This window comes from Oryctolagus cuniculus, chromosome 16, assembly GCF_964237555.1.
Source record: "Oryctolagus cuniculus chromosome 16, mOryCun1.1, whole genome shotgun sequence".
NCBI classification, from domain to species: domain Eukaryota; kingdom Metazoa; phylum Chordata; class Mammalia; order Lagomorpha; family Leporidae; genus Oryctolagus; species Oryctolagus cuniculus.
Genome location: NC_091447.1, coordinates 10,416,366 through 10,430,112, shown reverse-complemented (window position 1 = coordinate 10,430,112; position 13,747 = coordinate 10,416,366). Strand labels below are relative to the sequence as shown.

General features: G+C 42.6%; 1 protein-coding gene across 16 annotated transcripts in view; it reads right to left on the bottom strand.

Moving 5' to 3' along the window:
* HDAC9 (histone deacetylase 9) overlaps nucleotides 1-13,747 on the bottom strand; it is a 1,002,499-nt gene that overhangs the window by 726,810 nt on the left and 261,942 nt on the right. The window contains exon 1 of one of the 16 annotated variants that reach the window (XM_070059635.1): nucleotides 6,044-6,570. The exons of 14 other annotated variants lie outside the window; for them this stretch is intronic. The gene's annotated coding sequence lies outside the window, so the exon portion shown is untranslated. Of the gene's footprint in view, nucleotides 1-6,043; nucleotides 6,571-13,747 lie in introns of those variants that run through there. One more of the 16 variants, XM_070059610.1, reaches the window with a different exon arrangement.

Genomic DNA, 13,747 nt, shown 5'->3' with positions numbered 1-13,747 from the left:
TTCAGCTGCATTTCTGCCTGGGATTATCAGAGTTTTAACTGAAATACATATATTTCCTTAAAAAGGTTAACTGGCTCTATTACTTTTTCCCTTTATTAAAAAATTTCCATTTTGCCAATGGTATCAAAGATTAGTAACAGAAGTAAAAGACTTAAATTAAGTAGATGTATTTAAAAGCAATGAAACTCCTAAGTGGATGGCAGGATTGACTTTGAGTAAGATTAAACGCCCAGTCTGAGTATGACTGATGGGAATGCTGCTAAAGGAACAATTAAAACAAAGCGACTCTGAAACCACAGTCAAGTCGAGTCTCTTTCCCATTCGCCTCTTGGGAGCAATACATGAAATGTAAAAATCTATAATCGGTTTCTCGTGCTTCTTGATGGTTGTGGCCACACAGAAATCAATTGATTGGTCAGCTCCAACTGTTCTCAGGGATTAAGTCTGTGTAGCCCTCCTTGATCTCCAAATTCCCCAATGCCCCTTGGGGTTATATGTCTTGCCTCATGTTATTAAAACCAGAATGCCACAGTGCACAACTTACTGCTGTGCCATTTGTTTCAGATTATTCTTCCTACGTGCTCCAATTTGCATGACTTTATTGTTTTGTGGATTCTAAGCTTGTGAATTTATTACCAGGGCACCTGCCAGTGTTACTGTATTTAAGGAACTGTCAGCAGTTTCTATTCTGGGGTGCTAAATTGGTTACAAAAATTCACTCTGGGCTGAATTTTGGCATGTGTTACAGGGTAACAAACCAAAAGTGAATTTATTTTTAGAAAAGGAGAAGAGGATGGAGGGGAAATAATTTTTGGTTGTGTATGTTGTTTTGTTTTCTTGAGGTATAGAAATATACAACAAAAAACAGAAGTTGGTGGTTGCAGAAGTATTTGGAGAGATTAATTCTGCCTGTTTTTTTCTGAAGTTAGTATCTTTTTTTAGATCATTAGTCCACATTGTAGACTAATGCCATGGGATATTGTAGCAAATATTAAAATTATCTATTGTACTTACAGACAACATACTTTGTGTTAATTTTCACAGCTGAACAGCAGTTTTAGGAGAAAAAAAATTATACACATAGTGAAGATCAGACTAGAGACAGCAAGTTTCAGATTCCTAGCAAATGTGGAAGCATCTGAAACATAACCTGCCATTGTTTAGGATGAGGGCCGCCCTTGCTACACAAGGGCTTGCTGTCACCGCATAGAATTCTGAAGAATTAGGGGCACTGCATTTCATTTCATTTTGAACGTTTACCTCTGGAAAGAACCTTCAAAATCTAAAGCTTTATTTGGCACCAAAAATGATTGATAAGCATATCTAGAACCCTTACAAAATAATATAATCTGAAAACTTTCTAGTTTCCCAAAGCACCAAGGCAGGAGAGAAAGGTATCATTATCCTCACACTAGTGAGAAAACACAGTCTTAGAATGAAACAATAAAACATCCGAGGCCAGTGACCATATGCTATTGCCAGAGCAAAGACAGATGAGGGTACTTACTTCTACACATTCATGAAACAATACAATTAAAAGGTAAATTTATTTTGATCGGTTTTTCCACAGTGCGCATTTTTATCAACTTTTTGAAGGCTTCTCACATATACATGCACTGAAAATGCTTTTGCACCAAAATAAAATTATTAATTCCATTTTCCACAAACCTTTTGAACTCTCCTCAAAAGTCACAAACAGCTGGAAGACAGTATCAACTGATTAAACAATTCTGGAGTATTTTGGGGAGCTGAACATTGAGTTGGACAGTTGGGCTAGGAACCTTACAGGAGCCAGCATTGTGGCACAGTGGGTTAAGTCACTGTTTGCCAAACAAACATCTCCTATCAGAGTTTCCAATCTAGCTCCCGACTTATGTGCCTGGGAAAGTAGCAGAAGAGGGCTCAATTACTTTGGCCTCTGCCACTCATGTAAGAGACCTGGATGGGTGTTCCTGGCTCTTAGCTGCCCAGTCTTGCCCATTGCGGCCATATGGGAGGGAACCAGTAGACGGAAAATCTCTTTTTGTCTCTCCCTCTCTCTCTGTCACTCCGCCTTCTAAATAAATAAATAAATCTTTAAAAAGGAAAATACTGAGGCAGTAAGGGAAGCAAGCACTGCCAGCTGGAAACATGTTCTGGCCAGCAGTGTTAAGTTATCTGGTCCCTCTGGCAGGTACATCACTCTTGTGGAGATGGGGGCATCAGAACAGCAGAGATCATCAAACACTGACTCACATAATTCACTCCATTCACTCTGCAGTCTCTACTCCCCTAATGGGCTTCTCGGTTCACATGGATCCCCGAGAGAGAGTACCCAGGAATAACCGGCAGTAAGGCAGAGCCGAGTCCACTTATTTGTGTATTCTAAATAAGCTGGAGCAAAGAATTCTTATCATAAACCACGCTACTCGCCTTGTGGCTTATACATTAATGTCTTGGGAAGTTAAGTTTAGGCAAGCTCTGGTCCCAATATGTTCACACCAAGTATATCTCTGTGCACGATGTCTCTGACCTCTTTTGCTAAGTCCACACCACCGGACCTGGGGTCCAGCCCCAATGCCAAACAGGCACTTTGTAATCCAGAGAGGTGTAAAGGGAATGGCACCTTGTGAATGCCGGAGGACAGCCGTCTTTCCCCCGTTACCGCGCTGAAGTTGCTGTGTGCTTTTCCTCTCCAAGTGAAACAAGAGCTGAAGTTCCGAGAGAGGAAGAGTCATGGGGTCAGCTTCTACAATTCCATTTCATTTTAATGGACTCATGAAAACATGGGCTGGAGCGAGGAGCATTCACAGCCATACCTCATTTCCACTCTGATGTTTCCCGTTAGAATTACTGCTCCAATAAATAGTGCTTAAACTGTGTCAGGTTTTTCCTATTAGCTGACTGGCCCCTTAGAATGCTTCTCGCCCAATCTCCTTTTTTACCAATCAGCAAACTCACGTTATTATTTCACCTAGTTCTAGAACAACAAAAAAGGAAATAAGTACCCAAAGTAGATCATAATAACCCAGAAGTTGTTCTCCGCTAAAGAAAATTAGAAAGGTTGGTGTGCTTCATGGTTGGGGGGAAACAGAAAATTATTTCAGAGAGACTCCCACTTTTGGTTATTTATCCAACTCCAGTTGGTACAAGCTCTTCAACTTTGCCTCCAATTTTCTGGTTATTAATAGTTTTAATTAGCTTTTTCACATTTATGTGATGATATAAAAACAACGATTTCCTCAGAAATATGTGTTTCTCCTTTGCTTTCTCTTGTTCTTTTTTAAGCATAAAAATTTGCACCCAAGAGGAGGTGTCACCCATTTCGTGTTTTATTTTCTAACTGTTTTAATGAGTGTGACATTCCATATTTTGACTTTAAATATTCAGATGATCCATATATGACTGCCATACCTATAAGTAAGAAATGGCCAAATAGCAATTTCATGACTCAAGCTAAAATTTACCAAAAAATACTACAAATCAGCCATATTATAGCAATGCATTTTCTGACCATTATTACCTAGTTTCTAATATGTAAAATAAAAAATGACATTGTTTTACTACACAAAGTATGGTAAATAACTCTGCACATCACAGAAAAGGAGTTTATGCCCCTAAAAACTATTTGTAATCATATGAGGCCTTAACATACCAATTAAAAATGAAAAAGATGTTTTCTTATTAAGTGAAGTAATTCAAATAAAATAAGTCAAATGTAAGACCAGATCACTTAAAAATCAACAGAATTCATTTATAGACACCTGAACATATGTGCAATGATTTTTATGGGTCATCGACAGCTGGGAACTGTGAAAACAAGTCCTTCCGCCCTTATCACTTTTCTGAGGATGTCTTGAAGCATCCGAAATCATGTTAAGATGGTGAAATGATGGAAAATAGGGTGCTCGAGGGAAAGACCCTTACTCGCGGAATAACCTGCAGGAATGAATTATTCACAGGCCACCTCTCATCAGCTCTCCTACAGATTCTAACAATGAAGACCTCAGATTTCTGCAAGATTTCTACCCCATACAAAAAGAAATATAAATAAAGAAAGTGCATCAAAAGAACATTGTCGCTCCCCCTCTTCGTGGAGGAACGACACAGGACCCTGCGCTGTTCTTTCATCTGCTCGGCCCTCCCCGGATTTGCTGCTGGTTCTTCCCGGGTTGGCTACTATCCCTTCCACCTCCGTGGAAGGGCAGTTCCCCCTGGCCGCATTCCCCACTTCCGCAGGGGAGCGGCACACCGCCGGCCGGCTTTCTCGGGGGCTGCACGGGTTCCCTTAGATGTTCCCCATAGATGTTCCTGGTGCATGCCGTCTCTCTCCTCCTTTATAGTCCTCCTCTGCCAATCCTAACTCGGCTGCCCACACGCCGAGTACGCTGCTCTCCTCCAATCAGGAGCAAGTCCTACAGTTTATTAGTTGAACTGGAGGCAGCTGTGCGGAAGCTGTTTACTTCTCTCCCAGCGCCATATTGTGGGAGAGCAGATGCATAGAATAAGTCTTAATTCGAGTAACTTAGTCTAGTCCGGTTTGCTCCCCACAGAACATAGCCACGCAGTGCACAACTCCCAATCAGCCTTTCTCGCGAGAGTTTCTGAAACTCTGAACTACAGAGAAGTGATGACCAATCCAAAGCACACAGAGCACAGCATACCCAACATGCTCCTCTTTCTAAGCAGACCTACCCCGCCAGGTACTACTGCCAGCCTGTCCTGTCGTTTGGGAGGAAATCAGAAAGATGGAAATGGCAAGGAGGAACTGAGAACTGGTAACTCCTAAAATGAAAGTGAGCCATTCACTGCATTATCATACAATAACCAAAAAACAATATTAATACTTCTCAACACTTATTATCCAATGCATACATATCCCCCAAGTATTCCTTCTCTCAATTTGTAAAAATCTTAACATTCTCATTCCTAAGATCAGTGTGTTCTTTTACTCAAATATACATTATTTGAAAAATATCAGCAGGAGAGTTCAATTTGAATTAAGTCTTGAGACATAAAAACCAAAATTTCAGCTAGCAAAAACTAACTCAAAATAAAACACTAACAGGCTTTTACAATTGTCAACAACAAAAATCAAATACATTTAATTATGCATAATGTCCCTACTTTCATATCAAAATCACATTGATACAATACGTGACCCAAAAAGTGCTTTCATATTTACACCTGTGAGTCAAAAGTAGAATCCCTATTGAACTTATTCAGCTTTATTAAACATTACTAATTACAGCCAGTGGCCGAAACAAACACCAATTTCAAATTACTGTTTACCTTTTTATTACACTAGGCCATCTGCTTTTGAAGTGAAATATCCCCAACCCCAAAAATTTGGTAGGCTCATCCAAGACAAGAAAAACAAATGTCAAAAATAATTAAAATAACAAAGTACACTGAAATGATTTGGTGGAAGTTAATCTTCTCACAAAATGGCTTTTTGTCAGGTTGTTAGGGTAACTTGCGATAGCAAACTGGACAAGATGAAATTAGTACTAATAAAAGAAGAATTATTAATAAATGATTGTTTTGTTTATAATGTTAACAGGGAAACCTATAGATCTTTTTTCTGTTTCTTTTATCTATTGCTTTTATATATTTTTTAAAAAATAAGGTTTTAGCCTTACAGTTAAGATGCCGCCTATGAAGCCACTGTAACCTGGGTTTCATATCCAGTTCCTGACCCCAGCTATCCCCTACTGCAGCCCCTGGGAGCCAAGCGATGGCTCAGGTGACTGGGTTCCTGCTGCACATGTAGGAGACCTGGATTGTGTTCCTGGTTCCAAGCTTCAACTCCCTGCCCATTGTGGGCATATGGGGTGAACCAGCAGACAGCTTTCTGTCTGTCTGTCTCTCTCTCTACAGATGTATCTCTGCCTCTCAAATAAATATTTTTTAATTAGAATTAGAAGTAGAGTTTTCAAAAGTACTAAGCATCAAAAATTTAGGTAATCGTGCTATTCCCATTCACGTGCTTGTCTTAACCATGACCTTACCTGAAGAGTGCGTCATTTACACAGATGTAAAATTACAGAATCACTTTTCTTACCTTCTGGTACTTCCTGTCCTTTTTCTTTCAGGCAGTGGATTCAACTTGTACGTGTTGGCCAATTGTCCCTAAAGTGCATGAACAAATTTAGCTCTGCACTTAGATCTATGAGAAGCTCTGTGATCCACGGCATTTGGAGGACGGCAGAAAAGAGAAACTGTCGTTGTGACTTTCAGAGTATTCAGACTTTATCAGTCAGAAAAAGAACTTTACACTATTTTCAATTTCAATTTGAGCTGGAAACAATCTGCTGTATTGTAGCATTTGGTGAGCACGTGTCATGTCACTTTTCCCATTACGTCCCACATTGTAATTACTTCTGCAAAGACGAGTGTTATCTGGGGACCCCTATGTCCCACCAGGGCAAGAGCTCTTTCTTCCTTCTCTGCTCCTCCAACTTGATGCACTTGCCTCACCGGGGATCCTCTGAGGAATGCGTGTTTGGTTCAGTGGCTCTGTGATACAGAGGGAAGCACTGTAGTTCCATCAGCGTCGACATTCGGCCAATGCTGCTGGTCCGAGACACACTGTGAGCAGCAAGGGTATAGAGCAAGGGTACACAGCGCCCCAACAAAAGCCATGGACCACAGCTATTTCAGTCTTCCTTGAGAAAAATCTTTGTTAGCTTTTATAGAACGCTACTATTACAGAGCAGCTAGGGTGTGCCAAACACAGTGGGCACCTGTCACCTCTCAACAAAGATGGTACTACTATGGTCACTGTTTCACAGACAGGGAGATGGCGGCCCTGAGAAGTGAAGCCATTTGTCTAATTTATTGAACCCAAGTTTTCCTGGCTCCAAGTCTCAGCTCATAATCACACCAACACATTTCCTTTCTGCAGCCACAATCAATGAGGTCATCTTGGATGCACTTTCTCTCCTGTCTCTGGGAAAATCTTGCTCATCCTTCAAGGCCCAGCAGGAAGCCCCTTCTCTGACTTCCCTGCACTTTGTGTAACTTCTTGGTGTAACAAACTGAATATTTATGTACCCCTGAAACTCATTTGTTGAGGGCTCGTCTCTATGGGACACTACTTGAAGGTGGGGCCTTTGGCAGGTGATCGGTCATGAGGATGAGTCCTGTGAGTAGATCCATGCCCTTATGGAGGCCTCAGAGAGCCCCCTACCCACTTCCCTCAGGGGCGGATGTGGTGGGAAGACAGGGTCTGTGCCCCAGAAAGCAGCTCACGTGGCACACTGAATCTTGGACTGTCCAGACTCAGAACTGGGAGAAATGAATGCTTCTTGTCAAAGCCACCCAGTCTGTGGGGTTTCTGGTACAGGAGGCTGAGCAGACCAAGACACCTGCTTTCCTCTCCACCAGAAATCTGCTCACCTTTCCAGCATGGCACTTGCTGAACAGTAATACACTTATGTCAGTCTCCTGATCTGACCAGGCATCAAAAAATTAAGAGTTGGAATTTGACCTTATCCATTGTAAATACCTAACATGCAGAATGTGGGGGCTTTCTAAAGATACAACTGGGGTGAATATTTGGCATGGTGAGTAAGATGCCCACATCCTATAGTAGAGTGCTGAGTTTGAGTCCTAGCTCTGGCCCCAATTCCAGCTTCCTGCTAATGCACACTGTGGGAGGCAGCAGGTGATGGATGGCTCAAGTACTTGAGTTCTCAGCCATTCATGTTGGAGAACCAAACAGAGTTCCTGGCTCGTGGCTTCAGACTGATCAAGCCCTGGCTCTTGTAGATAGTTGGGAATGGGAGATTTCTCCCTTGACTCTGTCTCTTTTTTAGATAGACAGACAGACAGATCATTTTACAAGATGAATTGCCAAGCCACAACCCCTGGGATTCAAACCTGACTGGTCTGGGTTGGAGTCAAGGCACTGGCATGTTTTCAAATCTCTGCAGAGGACTCTCATGTGCTGCCAGGTTCGATGCCCTGACATCGACTGTCCAAGGACACTGAGGACTTCAGCTTCATGCTGGGTGAGGCGGGGTGTGACAAGGTCCCCTCCGCTGATGGGTTAATTACAGTCTATAGGGGACAAGAGCCCAACAAGTCAGAAGCTACCGTAACTATCTGGCTAAGAGAGAACAGAGGTGTGGACCAGGGTTGCAGCAATGGAGATGATGAGAAACAGTCAAGTTCCTAGACATATTTTTCACAGAAGTGCCAAAAAGAACTGAAGATGATTGGCTGTGGGGTCTGGGAGACAGAAATGGGTCAACAAGCCTTCTGAATGACTGCAGACTCTGCTTGCTCCTTTCTAAGAGGGGGAAGACTACAGAAGGAAAAAGAGATATGAAATCTTCTGACATCACTCATTCCAGAAACAGGCCAACCATCCACAGGCCAGTGTGGTCTAAAATGCAGCCTCTGCCCCCTGCCCTACTCTCCCCTCCCTTAAACCTCCTCTTCCCTAAGCCAACTTCCAGGCTCTTCCCAAAGTCTCTCTTTCCCAACGTTTCCCAGTGCCTATCGGATCTTCTCTTCCCCCAAGGAGGTGCTCGTGTTGCTTCTTGCTCCATCCTTGCAGTAGCAACTGTTCTCCTCTCTCCTACAGTCACCCCTGCTTTGCCCCAGTGCTGTTTTCAGATGTCTGCTTTCTAGGGCAGGTGTTATGTCTCAGCAGGGTAAGCTGCTACTTGGGACGCTCATGTGTTTTATCAGAGTGCCTGCTCCAAGTCCGAGCTCTGCTTCGACTCCTGGATTCCCACTAACATATATCCTGGGAGAAGCAGATGATGGGTCCGAGTACTTGGGTCCCTATTACACAGAAGACCTGGATGGAGCCCCTGGCTTCTGGCTTCAGCCTGGCCCAGCCCCAGCTGCTGCAGACATTTGGGGAGTGGACCAGTGAGATTTCTCCCCCTCCCCCACCTCACTGACTTTTAAATACTTTTTAAAATCTGTGCTATTAGCCATTCTGTGTGCTTTCACTTTTTATATCCCAAACTAGAAAAACATCCCTTCAACTCAGCAATCAGTATGACCCCCAACAACACACCATCCAGACGAACAACAGACAGACAGCTCTGCCTCTGTCTATAGAAATAAACCATTTCACTATGAAAACATAATATCTTGCCAAGTAGGAGGTGAGAGCTATACTGAATCAAAAATAATACGTTCCCATTAACCACAAGCTGAAAGTCATTTTCACAAACAAACCAAAGACGGATACAACCACACTCCTGGTATGATGCGGGGCTCTCTGGCATCTGATGTGGTAATCCCTGGTAAGCCCCCCAAATGAGCCAGCTGGTGCTAGCTGATGATTATGGAAACTACAATCAATATCCCTTCTTCAGGATCTGAAACCGCCTTTCTCCTCCAGCCAAACTCTGCTACTATGAAAGAGAGGCAAGCTGAGTCACACACACCCTGATGTTCATATTCAAATTCTGAATAGGGAAGCAGAGGAAATAACTTTCTGATTATCCCACAACTTTTCAGATGCACAGTATTTAATGCTCCTAAACCTACAGAGAAAAAAGAGAATATGCGAGCTTTAGCTTTACCTCCAGATGATTTATTTCCACACCTTATTGTGATTATTCAGATAGGGAGAAAGGACTCTGGGAGACAGAGTGACACAGGAGCTGTTCACTTCTACTAGAAATCTTAAAGGAACTCTCACCTCAAAGAAGAGTTAAGTAAATTTAACTAGTTTGCAATGTGAAAGATCTCTCTGAAAATGAGGCTAATACATAACAGGGAGCAGAAATATTTCAATTTCTGACCTACTTTTTATAGAAATTCTACATGAAATATTCAAACTATAAAAAAGTCACTGCTCTCCAATGTGAAGGAAATAGATACCAACATTTATATGGTCCTATTGTGCACCAGTGCACATTTCACCTGTGCCTCACTATAAGTGTGATTGGAACTTGACTTGTTCAGGAAAGAGAAGAAAAGTTAATAAGGCCATTATTCATCTTACCTGCAATCAGACAGGAATCTGAGCCTTTGAAAGGGCACAATTTATAAAGAAATCATCTTTCCAGAACTTACTAATACATACCATTTTAAAATCAAACAACCACTTTCCTATTTAATTTTCTTATTCCTGCAAGTTTACAATCACACAGACAATTGTTCTCAAAGTCTACAAAATAACTCTGTAGTTAAAATGGAGAATCTTTATTTTAAAAATATTTTCGGAAATGCTAAATGTTACCAATTTGATTGATTGATTTGCAAGGCAGAGAGAGAAAGGGGGAAAGACAGAGAAAGATCTTCCATCTGCAGGTTCACTCCCCAAATGGCCATACAGGCTGGGCCTAGACCAGGCCAAAGTCAGGAGCCAGGAACTACATCAAGGTCTCTCACATCAGCGGCAGGGGCCAAATTCCTTGAGCTATCTTCTGCTGCCTTCCCAGGAGCATTAGCAGGAAGTTAAATCAGAAGCAGATCAGCCAGAACTAGAACCAACATGGGATGCTGGGGTCTTAAGGGGCAGTTTAACCTGCCATACCACAGTGATGGCCCAAAGATGGAATTCCTCTGGCAACATGAAGGCATAACCATCACTTATTTGTAGTGGCTTGTTCTGGAGTTTATCACCATTTTCTAGCTCATCTTCACATGCTATTTCTCCCAGGGAATAGAGTGAATATTAGAAAACAGGGTGATAGGGACAGGTGCTGTGGCACAGCAGGTTAAAGCCCCAGCCCCATGTGGATGCTGGTTCGAGTCCCAGCTGCTCCTCTTCTGATCCAACTCTCTGCTGTGGCCTGGGAAAGCAGTAGAAGATGGTTCAACTCCTTGGGCCCCTGCACCCACATGGGACACCCGGGGGAAGCTCCTGGCTCCTGGCTTCAGATCACCACAGCTCTGGCCATTGCAGTCATTTGGGGAGTGACCCAGCAGAATGGAAGACCTCTCTCTCTCTCTGGCTCTACCTCTCTCTGTAACTCTTTTAAATAAATAAAAATAATTCTTGAAAAAAAAAGAAAGAAAACAGGGGGATGAATGCAGTAGATGGCCTGATGAGGAATGGGTGGAATGGAAAGAGCCTGAGGACTCTGCAGATCTAAAGTTAACGAGGACGGACAGAAAATAAAATCAAAGGGAAGAGCTAGGAGAAGTGTTCTAAAAACTCAGAACAATTTCCATCTGCTCCACCTGGGACTTGAGTAGGGAAATCTCGACCTGTACAGAGCTTGCTTTGATCTACCAGAGTCTAATTTAGGCTTCTGGGTGTGCACAGAGGAATCTATATAAAGTGGCATGGCTTACACAAGTTGTGCTTGCTTATAGTTCCACCTAAGATAGATTTTTTTCTTATAGTCAACACTAGTTGTCTCCTAACCATCTCTCCTTCTCCTAACCATCTCTCCTCTCTCTCCTTCCAGACATTACTTAGATAAATATGCTGGAAAATGGACAGCTGGAACGTCACCCCGCCCCCAACCCTGCCACGAGGGGCAATACAGCTACTGGAGGTCACACAGCCAGCCATGGATGGAGCAGGGACCAGCACTTCGCGTTTCTTCCCAAGCCAAGTGCCCCCTGCACAACGCCACTGTGGTAGTCGTCAGGGGTGTCCTGGGAGAGAAACAAAGTGGTCGAAAGAGCAAATGCCACAGACAGCTGCACGCTGAGAACTTCACCGAGGGCCAAAGTCATATCCACAAAGATACAGCTCCCTTCCTCTTCGTGAGCAACGAAGGAATTTAAAAAAATGAGTCAGCAGAAAGAATGACAGTTCCTTCAAGTTCCACGAGTTAATGGCATTTTTTTTATCGCAAGTTTTCCAAATTCAAGAAGCCTCTGCTGGTGATCAGTCAAAGTGACTGACAGCAGGGATCCTTTACAGAGCCACAGGTCCTGCAGCAACTCCTCTTCCGGGGGACACATGGCATGGATCTTTGACCCTCAGTCATTATCCCTGTTCTAAAAAGTAAAGATCCCTGCCATCCACAGGAAAGCTGCTCCATTACCTGGCTGTTAAAGACAGAGTCTGATGTCCTCGGCAGGTGTCACTAGTGGATTTAATGAGCCACCAACCAAGGAGAGTATTCAGAAGGAAGAAGATAAAGATTATGGGGAAGTGTCTGATCAATGCAAACCAATCTCATCCGTGATGAAGGGAGTGTAGCAGGCTCTTCCTAGAAGCATCCCTGATGGCTGCTGGCCTGTGGTAGAATTTCCACCACAGGTTTGCTGGTGGGCAAGGTTAAAAGCCTTGAAATAAACTGGGTGATGGAGTGGGAGAAAAATCTTTTGTTCCCACATCCCCGAGCTGTGAAGGTTAAATTGTGGATCTGAAAATCGGTTCTCAACAACAACCTGCCCCATGAACTAGAATATTTTTTTTGTGAAAAATAAAATTATTTTTCTCACTCAGTTTGTGCTCCAAGGACAAAAGGCAAAATACTGGGTGAATGTTATAACTGTCTGACGTGACTACTACAACATATATATATATGTAAATATAATATATATATTATATAGATGTAAAAGCCTAGTTTTGGGTGAGAAATACATCTTTATCTTCTTTTCAAAGTTGTATTGCTAAAACCTCTTTTGAGTAACCCAAGAAGTGCCTCTTAAATTAAGCTTTTTCTATATTTTTTGCCAAAGCTAAATGACAAAGCAATATACTGGTGATTTTTAAAAGTTCTATAAAGAAATTAAACACAACATTTACAACAATCTCTCATTCTAATAATGACGGGAAACTCATAAAATTTAGGCTTTGCAAGAATAGCAGATTTGTTTGACTTATTTTTAAATTTATAGGCATCAACAAACAGCATGGTTTCCAAATATTTCATTTGATCTGATGTTTTTTAATCTGGCTGGAAATTTGCTTAAAACATTCTCAAGTTTCCACTTCACTGGTTGCTAGATGAGCTTTTATTTGTAGATACATTATGCCTACTCTCTAACTGCTTCTTTGGCTTTCTAGTTTACATTTACATGCACAAACATAAAAAGACAGAGTGAGAAAACGAAAATCTGAGAGGCAAGTTTCAAAGTTTTACCGAACCCAAACCAACCTTCACCAGCAGCACAAACTAGTCAAGTCAGGAATAGAAAAAGAAAACTCCAAAAGTAAACAGCATAGGACGTGTTTGTTTCCAGCATCCTGGCTTTCTGAGCATCAGCTGAGAACTGCAAAGTACCCAACACTCCTGACAAACACACTGCACTGATAAACACGTAGTTCTTGTCTGTACTGGCACCTTGGCTCTTTTGGTTTTTTTAAGATTTATTTATTTGAAAGGCAGATTTAGAGAGACACAGAGAGAAAGCGAGAGAGAGAGACAGAGAGAGAGACAGAGAGAGAGAGAGGTCTTCCATTTGCTGGTTCACTCCCCAAATGGTCCCAATGGCTGGAGCTGGGCCGATCCGAAGCCAGGAGCCAGGAGCTTCTTCGGGGTCTCCCACGTGGCTACAGGGGCCCAAGGACTTGGACGACGTTCCACTGCTTTCCCAGGCACATTAGCAGGGAGCTGGATTGGAAGTGGAGCAGTCAGGACTCGAACCAGCACACATTTGGGGCTACTTGCTGGCACTGCAAATAGCAGCTTTACCTGCTATGCTACAGTGTTGGCTGCACTTCTGCCCTTTCAATGTAGACAGGAATGAGAGGACAACTCAGATTCCGATGAAAGAAGCCTGGGACAGCCAAGGGATCTGCATTTTCAGAATCTCCCTGGGGTGCTGCTGCTGCTGATCTAAGTACCAGATTTTGAGACGCAAACACCTATAACGTACTAAGCAA